Below are 11,257 nucleotides of genomic sequence, written 5' to 3' on the forward strand. Positions count from 1 at the left end.
CAATTTCTGACCACAAAACAACCTGAATAGGATTTTCCAGGTCAATTTTCCCCAATTGGCCTTGACAAGGTAGGCCCCAGAGGAAGAGGTTTTTTTAAAACAGATATATGCTTATTATCTGCATGGACCTAGGTCCATGTTATCTGTGACACCATTAGGTCCATGATAATACCATGGACCTACTAGAACAACCCCATGTTGTGTCTGTTCACCTCTCTCTCTCTTTAAAAATAAAATATAAAATCTTTGATAAAATCATATTACCCAGCAATGTTAGATATTCCAGATGAATGCTGAAAACATACATGTAGCCCTACATTGGTTTCCATAAAATGAGTTCATTTAATATTGTTTCTTGAATATTTTTTTTTTAAACCTGCTTTGTTTCTAATTCTCTTTTTCAATCTAAGTACAAATTATTATTTTCAATTTTATTTACTTGAAGGTAACAAAAATAAATCACAATAAATCATTTAAATTAAGATCTAAAAAAACAACAAGAAATAAGTGAAAGAAAACTTGTATACAAAAGTCCCCTCCCATGAAACGGGTTTTACAGGTAAAAAAAATGGTTACACTTCGTAATTCCGAAACACGCAAATTGCCTATACCTCGATGTTTGTTAATCCGAAAACGTAAAAGGGTTCGTTAATCCGAACATTTGTGGCGCTATTCCGAAGGTTCGATAATCCGAAAACGAAATAAGGTTCGATGTTCCGAAGGTTCGTTAATCCGAAAACGAAATAAGGTTCGATGTTCCGAAGGTTCGTTAATCCGAAAACGAAATAAGGTTAGTTAATCATTTAGTTTTCGGACTACCGAACCTTCGGAATTACGAACCTCATTTCTTTTTCGGATTAACGAACCTTCGGAATTACGAACCTCACTTCGTTTTCGGACTAACGAACCTTCGGAATTACGAACCTCATTTCGTTTTTGGACTAACGAACCTTCAGAATTACGAACCTTCGGAAATACGAACCTTCCGAATAACGAACCTTCCGAATAACCGAACCTTCGGAATAACGAAGCTTCGGAATTACGAATGTATGCGAAAAAAACAACTTGAGTCTTGGTCAGTCGGTTGAAATATATTAACAGAAACCATCTAACTTGAATGCAACAATGGCTGTTGGGTGGAACATTCTCGCTCACCAGTGCTAAAAGTACTGTCAGGGAATATATATTCCTTCCTTTGAAAAGAAGCTTGAGATGATCAAAACTGAATGCAAATATGTTCTTGAAGAGTGAAGACAAGAAAAAAGTGTAACATCTTTAACTAATTACAGTATAACTAAACAGAGAAAGGGGGCAAGGAAGGGAGAGAGAGGGGGGGGGGGGTGCTGGAAGAGGGAGAACTAGTGAGAGAGATATGAATTTAGAGTAGTCAATTATTCCTCTATATTATTGGACTGCAATTCACTAATTCAAATAGAAATTACAATTCTTTGGTAGTTGAGGTAGAGGGTGGCAATTCCCCCATTATCTTGCACCCTGAACCATTCTCGCTATCATTATCTAACAGTTATGAGATTTCTATATCATTGTCATATTCTATACGTAGGCCTCCTACTCATTTCCTATTTTCTTTCGTAATAGGATGTTCCTGTGCGTTATGTTTTCCAAGAGTGAAAACATATTGGTTAGATTGTCTATTGGTTCATTTACTTTCTATTATAAACCCAACATGAATCATTTTTTTTCTGGTTTAAGCTGGTTTTGTGGACCCTATCTCCCACATGATATTCAGGCATACAAATTGTCCTAAAAGCTCATTAAAAGAAACAAACTAGGAAAAATGATGTTTCTACCCTTTAAAGGGGAAGTCCACCCTCAGATGAATTAATCATGTCGATAAGAGCAATACAATGAGAGGATCATATCCATCAAATAATGGTAGGTCAAAGTTTTGATTTTGTGAGCCAAATTCTTTAAATGGATGAAGTGCCCTTATCTATAAAAAGAAAATAACAAAATTTTATATAAGCTTTTGACGAAGGCCTGTAAATAGAAACCTTAGTACACATGATTCTATCAAAAATATATTGGATCATGATCACAATTTATTGATTTTACATGGCATAATAATGAGAGCTGATCGCATGTTGTGTCACAAAATGATTAACAGCTTTGCTAATCTTTGTTGGACTTAGCTGGTTTATTTACTCCTTTTATTAAAACGAAGTTGAGGTCTAGGGTGGATTTCCCCTTTAAATAAAATTATTTCTCTCTAACATGGGTCATGACATTGCAATTGTGGACCTATGAATTTAAAGTATGGTCAAAGTATTTTTATACTATATATTTAATATGATAAATACAAAAGCCCCCCCCCCCCCCTGCATAATTGGCAACCTCCAAAATGGTTCAGGGGGTCGTTTCATAAAGCTGTTCGTAAGAGCGACTTTAAGAACGACTGGTGATCCTTTCTTGTGGTAAATTATATTTTCATTGGCGATGGTTTAGCGCGTAAGAAAGCTTCACCAGTCGTTCTTTAAGTCACTCTTAACTTACAAATAGCTTTATGAAACACCACCAGGAGTGAAGTGAACTTGCTACCCTTATGTTATTTATTACACTACAAAGTAAAGACACATGAAAAGATAATAATTTTATCTGTTGTCATCATTGATCATTTTACATCTAACTATTACTTAATAAAATAACATGCAGTTTTGAAAAAAAAGAAAAGGGAACAGAAGAAACTTGAATATCCTTCTATTCTCTAAATATCATGTCGAAATCTATCACAAAATTATATTTTTGTATAAAAGAAAAATCATTTTTTGCCTGACTCGCTTTGATCAGAGAGCATTCTAGAAATTTTGCCCAATACACTGTGACTGGCCCCCTCAAAATGTTTGGCTCATTGCGCCACTGCACCCCATCTCTATTTATTTCTGTCTTTCCCTCTCTTTCACACACACACACTCTCCCCCTCCTCTCTCTGAGACTCTGTCCCTTTCTCATCTGCTCTCTCTGGAATAGAACATTTGCTCTGAAGTGGAATTTGGTACCTTAAAATGATCTCATGATTATTTATAATAATAATCACGAGTTCATACCTCATTTCAAGAATCAGTAGAAGTGCTGGTATACAGGGTTAAAGAGTTGTTTACTTAAAAAGAAAATGTCTATCATACTCATTGCTACATTCATCTACTCTCTAGAATAAAAAAAAATGCCTTACAAACTTGCATATATGTCCCCAAAATACTTGAATAAGAAAATTAATAATTACATTAGATATTTTAAATACTTGATTCATAATTCTCTGGTAATGATAATCTAAGAAATTCAGATTAATGTCCAAAATGAAAAAAATTCTTCATTTGAAATTGAATCTGCCTAAAATCACAAGAAAGAGAATCATGAAATTTATGTCTGTTCTGGCCTACAAGCAATAATTAATGCCATCAACCAAAAACTCCCCCCTGAAAAAAAATGAAAAAAAAATGAAAAAAGATGTCTTGGAATAACTCTCCATTGTAATTAGGTGATTAATTCAACATGTGGTCTAATTTTCTCTCCCTCTCTTCTTCCAGTGTTTTGGAGAAAAGAAATGGACAGAGAAAATCTATAGGAACTGACAAAAAATGAGCTATGAGGCAATATTAACATGCACTGTAATAAAATATTTTGACATTTACACAGGGTTTACATGTCAACATTTACATCTTCGCCTAAAGTCAATAATAAGCTGGCTTGATATTGGTAATAAGAAGAATCAGATTCTGATACTTATCATGATGTTTACTTTTTTCTACACAAAGGTGTCTTCTCCATTTTTTGGGCCAGATTAATAGGTTCTACTTTGTCTCAAAATAAATAGATAATGTGTACCTTTAAATCACAATTAAAAATTATCATAAATGCATATTTTAGAATAATAAGAGGATTGGGACCTGTAAAAAAATTAGAAAACTTTTAACTGTCAATATTATAGGATTTTTATAGTCTTGAATATTTTTTAAAGGCTGATATTGTTTTAACACATTGGAATTTTGGATTAACTTACATCTCACCTGTAAAAATGGGAGAAAGGATAGGTCATGAATACTAGTATACAGGCTCAAGGCAATTTAATCTGGGTAGTGAATTGTTTGAAAGCAGAAAGATATGATGGCAATAATAAAAAAAACCTGATTAAGTTCAGAAAAAGAAGATTAAAGTTATGACATTTTAAAGATTTACATTATTTTGGTGAAACAGTTCTATTCATGTCTTCATGAATATTCAATGGGCAAACTGATGATGTCATATCCTCACTTGTTCTTTTGTATTTTATTATATGATATTATGCTTATTCAATTTTTTCTCCTCCAAGAATTCAAAAAAATCTATTAACAAGTTATTGAATGCATTAGATATTCATTGCTGCAACTTATTTTAATATAAAGGAGACATATACACACGTATGAAAATATGAAATAATTAAATAGAGGGGGCATGACATCATCAGCCCACCTTATGAATATTTATGATGTGCATATAACTTTTTCACAAAATATTGCTAGAATTTTCAATTCAATAACTTTTTGTTTGTTATCAGATTTTTTCCCCAGCATTTTGCTAGGTGAAATTTTACTCTATTTATTTGGATATCATTATTTACAGCCTGGAGTACCCCTTTAAGATTTTCATGGCTGTCAAAAATAATTCAGCAAAGTAACAAAAATGCTTGAACATTCCCAAAGATCATACCACTCCTTAACTATGATAACATAGCATTGATATCATGACACATTTATAATAATAGATTCCTGTTAATTCCCAGTGATCTTTGGAACCAAGAATGACAATGAAACATTCCTACAGGAAGAGGAAGGAGAGGGGAAGAAGGGAATAGAGAGATACGGGGGGGGGGGGGGGGGGAGAGAGAGAAATGTAGAGAGTGGAGGGGGAATAAGGAGGTGAAGATAGGCGATAGCAATCAATTAGCTATTTTATTTTCAGCCTCGATTGCACCCCACATTAATGAGTTTATCATATTAAGACATTCACACATTTATTGTCTTCCACCAGCTTCAATGTCAGACAATGTGAATAGTGGGCATGAACTGCCACCATAGCATACTTTAGCTTACAATATAAAGCAAGAAAAGCCAGACCCATAACCCATTTCTGAGCAAAGCTGTATACCAGTTCATCCAGAGATTCAGCTTAATTTTTTGAAAAGACAAACAACCATTTTGAATGGATATGCATTATGTACATGATGTGCCCGAGGCTCAAACCATTGTAATTTTTTGTGAAAATGTCAATTCGTGGGCAATTTATTACCAGTTGAATGGCGCTGAATTCAAGGTGATAGCCTGGATATCAGATTTCAGTTTCAAGAGCATGGCTTAAAGGGTATCCATACCCTCATTTTTTTCTTCATTTTCTTGACAAAGTCAGTTTTGAAACAAACAGGATTAAAAAAAAAAAAATGGCCAGAGCATTAACACCCCTTACATGCATGTCACTATTCCAGTCCTATAGTAGATTACAAGAATGTGTATGCCCTAAAGAATTATGATGTGGAGGATATGAAAAAAAAAATGTTATTGGATAAATTTTGTGATTTCGCATGTCATCATTTTAGGTAGGGAAGCTTACAAATTTGTTCCAATATAAAAAAATGACTAATTTTTCTTTTCTCAATGCGTTTTACTCAGGTTTTTTTTAAAGAGGACATATAACAATATACTATATATCTTATATTTTGACTTGGCTGAAGAAAAACATACTGGTACATTGTTTTTAGGAGAAAACTACAAACTCCTGAATATTAAGTACATGGATGAGCTATTACAACTTGACAATTAATCTACTCGCCAATTTGCCAGTTGGGATTTACGTAGTCATAGGTCGACCTCATATTTGAAAAAGCTGTTTTTCAAACTTTCACCATTCCATTTTCCCTATTTTTAATTCTTCCAAACATTTTATGATAATCATCAAAGCTGGTAATGAATTAATATTGTCACATGTGAACAACAACATCAAAAATAATGATAACAACAATAAAAACAAGAGATATAATAATGATAACAACAGAATAATGATCATAACTTTCACCAACAAACCCAAACACCATTGTATCCACCTGCACACCATCACAACCCTTACCCCATGATAAAACCTACAATATCACTAAAAAATTAACACCTTACAAACATCCTACCAACAATAGCAACATGTCACTGAAACATCAGGATGTAATGGCAACAACACATATGTACAGAATACAATACGGATAAGGCATTTAATCTTTCTTTTTTTTAATTAAACAATACAAAACTTATTTTTTATACAATTCTTTTGCTGTACACTGCTTTCAGTCTATAATACATATATATATGGAAGGTCATATAACTAGTTCATAGTGAATCCAAGGTGCATGAAACCACACATAAAATAATTCAATCAAGCAATTCCATATACATGTACCTTTAATATGGTATACAAAAGATATGGACATAAACAATTTGAAAATACATTGCTATAATGGACCTTAGACCCCCCCCCCAAAAAAAAAAAAAAAAAAAAAAAAAACAACCTACAAACAAGGCACCAAAACTACTCTTTTAAGTTTGTATCAACCATAAAACTGAATCCTTCAGTCAAGCAGCAAAAAGTTTTATTGTTATAATAGCAGCCAGGATTAGATCCAATAGTTTGGACTGAATAACACACCCACTGCACTTGTGATTGTTTACCATCCCTTAAAAAATAGACATGATTTTGAAAAATGATAAGGGAGTAAAGAAATGATAATTTTGTATAGTACTTTGGATAACACAGATTCAGACAACCTTGCAAAAGTAACAAAAATAACATGTTGAAATGTTGATTAAAATAGAAGTATTCATTAATGATGAACAATGAAAAATATCATCATATATTTATTGTTTTGTACATACGTACTTATGGCTTGGACATTTCCAAATATATATTTTTATCTCTTGAATTAATTTTCTAAGTTATTGGATTAAAGCTAAATTTCCTCAAACAATACATAGATTTATATGAAAGTTTGATGACCTTTTTCCTTGGCATTTCTCACCATGTACTGATTTTTAACTGGAGTGCAACTTTATGATAGCATGTTTTTATCTAATTTATTTTATTGTGACACATTTTAGATGGTGCCTTAATGCCAACCCAGCCATGAAAAATACATGTAAATCACATAAAATTGAAAAAATTCACGATAATTAGAATTTGAATAGTTATGACCAGGCAACAAGAATCTTGCATTCCTATAGAAAAGATGTTAATTCTTCATAGCTAGCATGCCTAAACTTCTTGTAATTTATTATTATTATTATTTGACGTCACCTGTGCCTGGGAGGCAAAAATCGAACTGAATCACTATGACCTGCATGTATCTCCTCCCAAAATAACTTATTGGGGGAGTGCAGGTGGACCACTACACTGGGGTTTCCCCCTTCTCTTCTACGAATAGTGCAGTGGGTTCTTATCGTGCAAAGGTGGTGACTCTCCTCTACACGAGGCCTCCATTTAACATCTTATCCGAGGGATGGAGTGTTTTCCACTGTAACATAGCCTGCATCTATGGAACAGGGGAGAGACATTTATACACAACACATGCTTCAGTCATCTGCCCGGGTTGGACTCGAACCCACGACCATTGGTTCGACAGGCAGATGCTCCACCAACTGAGCCAACTTCACTCTCACACATTTGCTTTCACACTGCAGAAGTGACTTTGACCTTGACGAGATCACTGCAAACAGTTCTTGTAATATTTAAGAGAACTTGTATTTTCTTTCAATGCTTTACAAGTACTTTGCTTTTATACAAACAGCACACCATCTATTTTTCTGATCTGGGTAAGAATTCTTGTTCAGAAAATACCAGGTATTTTTTGGGTGTGATTTGGAGAGTATGAAAGCTCCTGATAAAATGGGTGTCTGTGGTTGAACTGATAATCTCTAACCATATGGAAAATTATTTTATTTGAATCAAGATAGGATTGAAAATGACATCGCATGGTAGGCAGCAGTAAGAATAAATTTCTTTACTAAGGGAATACATTAAATAATTTCAAGGTTTAGTAATGCATGCATAAATTGACCTTAAATTATCGCTATTAAAATCAGAGCAATTTTTCAGACCAGATTGTGCAAAGCATGTGTTATTTCCCCCTTTTTTCAAACAGGTTTCAGTTGTCCCAAGATATTCCACTTAAAGGGGAGAGAAGTGACCAACACTGCATGGTATCTATTTGACTGTGTGTTATAAAAAACTAAAGTATACATTTTGAGATAACTATTAGTATTAAATACAGAGAATTTTTTTTTTTCTATTTGTTAAGAGAAACCAAAATGTTTTTAAAAGAAAAGTACTTATTATGCTTAGTATAATTAATGAGAAATAAATTTATTGAGTAGTGATTTGGTGTGTTCAAGTGGGCCTATATCACATGGCTACATGTACTGCTCAGAATATTGCATTATGGGTAATGAACCTGCCTATATATGAGTAGTTGAGAACAAGAGGTGGGGCTATTAAAGCGATTGAATTGTACGCCATTTTAATTGGCAGAATCATTTGTGTTTGACTAACTTTGACTACAATACACAAGTGTAAACAAAATACTCGACAACACCCCTTGCCACTCCCCATCCCTCCTTCAATTAACTGATTTTGGATAATCAAATATTCAATGTTCAAATAGCCTATTTCTTTTAGAAGGCAGCATGTGACTGACTTGGTTTGAGAAAATCTATAGGATTGTAAGAAGTCTCAAAGTGGTCTACAATAATTCCGCATTATTACCCTGCCAGGCACCCATTTACCTCTCCTGGGTTGAGTGCAGCATAATGTGGATAAATTTCTTGCTGAAGGAAATAATGCCATGGCTGGAATTCGAGCCCATGATCCTCTGATTGAATAGCAAAGGGTCCTAACCACTAGACCGTGACATACCTACAAAAGCTCATACAAGAGCTTGCTATCTCAATAAATGGGTTGGTAGAACCTGTAACATTTCATAATTTATGAATATTTGTTGCTATTATATAAAAAGATTTTGTTGACAATGAGTTGGTGAGCCAGACAGAATCAATGCAATGATAAACCCATCATAACAATGAAACAAAAATCCTTGTGCTCATACCGGCATGATATGGAACAAGAGGAATGGGATCAGACAATTATGACTGAAACTTGCCGAAACTTAACCTGGGCCCTGTAACACAAAACTTATTGCTTGATCATAGGGCTGATTTTATGCTTGATTACAGTGAGCATTTTGTGCAATCAATTGTATAAATCACCTGTAGGATTAATAGCTAAGCTTTGTTTTACAGGGTCTTGATGTCTTGATTTCATGTACATAAATACTTGACCTCGTTTGAGAGAGAGAGGGAGCACACCTGTTTTAGAGTTCTGATGTAATAATGATGTCAACAATTTTTTTCCTGTATTGGATAGTGTCTCAGCGGAGCATGATGAAAAACATCCACAGCCGAATTGCAAGTTTCATGTGACTGCATGTAGAGCATTGCATGCGACTAGCTGTGACTGTTGATAAATTTGAATGATTTTTGCTGAAAAAGTATGTGAGTGGAAATGTTGAATAATGTTTTGTTCGATGTTATCATGCAATTTAGACAATATGAGATCACAGTTTCCCAGTTTCATGCCAGTGCCGATTATCCTACAGTTGAGGCTCCTTACAACCTCAAAGTTTGGTGTAAAGCTTCATGTAAAGATTTTACATAGGAGTCATCATCACTGGAACAAAAGTTTTTGAACCAATCTCCCATTCCGACTTGCCATTCATCAAAAGGGGTTAATAAATATAATAATCATTGAATGGAATTTGGAAATTGAATGTTTCTGATTTTATGAGGTTGAGAATTATTTTACTAAAACGAAATTTGACTTTGAAATAATTCATTGACCATATATACATATAACACATAAAATGTTCACCCTTATCCCCCTCCCTTCAAAAGGAGAGTAGGAACAACAGACATAGCAATGAGATTTTTACCAAGGTACTTGCATAATCAATCGTTGGATTACACTTCATCATGGGGTGGCCCTGGACACTCATTTCTTCATGAATAAACAATGGACCATAACAAGAGCAGTGCCTAGACATGTTTTCCAGCTTGTGACCAGTGGATGAATGGATGAATAGAACAGAGAAAAGAGTGAGGCAGGCCTTGTTACGGTTGAAGAGTTCCACTGAGCATTGAATAGGGGATCCAGTGATACATGACGATGTAATCATGTAAACAATGAAGCATGAGTGAATGGTTTAACAGTCGACTTCTGAAGAAAATACATCCTTCAGGATTTTGTTTATTCATGGTCTGGTAGTCTTCAATATTAATAAATAACATTACAGCTCTGTTGAAAGTATGAAAATCAGATTAGCTAGGCTACTCAGGTAATCCCTGCATTGGACACACATGGTAAAAATGAATGAATAAGCAATATACAGGCACTGGAAGATTTTTTTGTTCCTCTTTATTAAAAACAAAAAAAATTGATCAAGAGTTAGTGCTTGTTCTTTTCATTTTTTTCCATAATTGTGTTTAGTACAAGGATCCACTTGCGTTGATTTGAATGGTATTGTTGCAATTGAAAAAAAAAGAGAATGGAAAAGAAATACCAATCTGATCATGAAAGATTAGAATACAGTTTCACTAATACAAATTTCCTGTTTCAGATTTTAAGAGCTTACCTACTTTATTATTTTGGTGAATCATTGCACTGTGAAAAAAGGATTTATCACAAGGACAGATAGATTTTGAGAGAGAGAAAGAAAGAAAGAAAGAAAGAAAGAGAAAGAAGGGCGGCACCACAGGGGGCTTGTGATCGACTGCCCCCTGTGCCTATGATTTTGCAAGTAGGGGAAAAAAGGGGGGAAAGGGGAGAAAAAGACAAAAAGAGGAATAAAAATAAAGGAAGAAAGAGAGGTCTCGGCTGTGTAATTCAATCAAGTACTTGTTTGGATTATTGTTGATCAGTTTTGCTGTTTGTAGCATGTTTACTTTGTAACCTTTATTGTAAAGCGCGTAGAGAAACTTACAGTTTATTATACGCTATATAAGAAAAGTATTATTATTATTATTATTTATATATAATTTTAAAGCTTAGTATGTGGGTTTTTTTTTAAACTCAATCAAATTGTTAAAACTCACTTTGGGCAACTTATTGTTGGTTTTGGAGTGGCTGTCACATATTCATTTTATATCCTTCTTTTACATGTATAATATCCCTATAATTC

Source organism: Lytechinus pictus, chromosome 7, assembly GCF_037042905.1.
Source record: "Lytechinus pictus isolate F3 Inbred chromosome 7, Lp3.0, whole genome shotgun sequence".
NCBI lineage: Eukaryota > Metazoa > Echinodermata > Echinoidea > Temnopleuroida > Toxopneustidae > Lytechinus > Lytechinus pictus.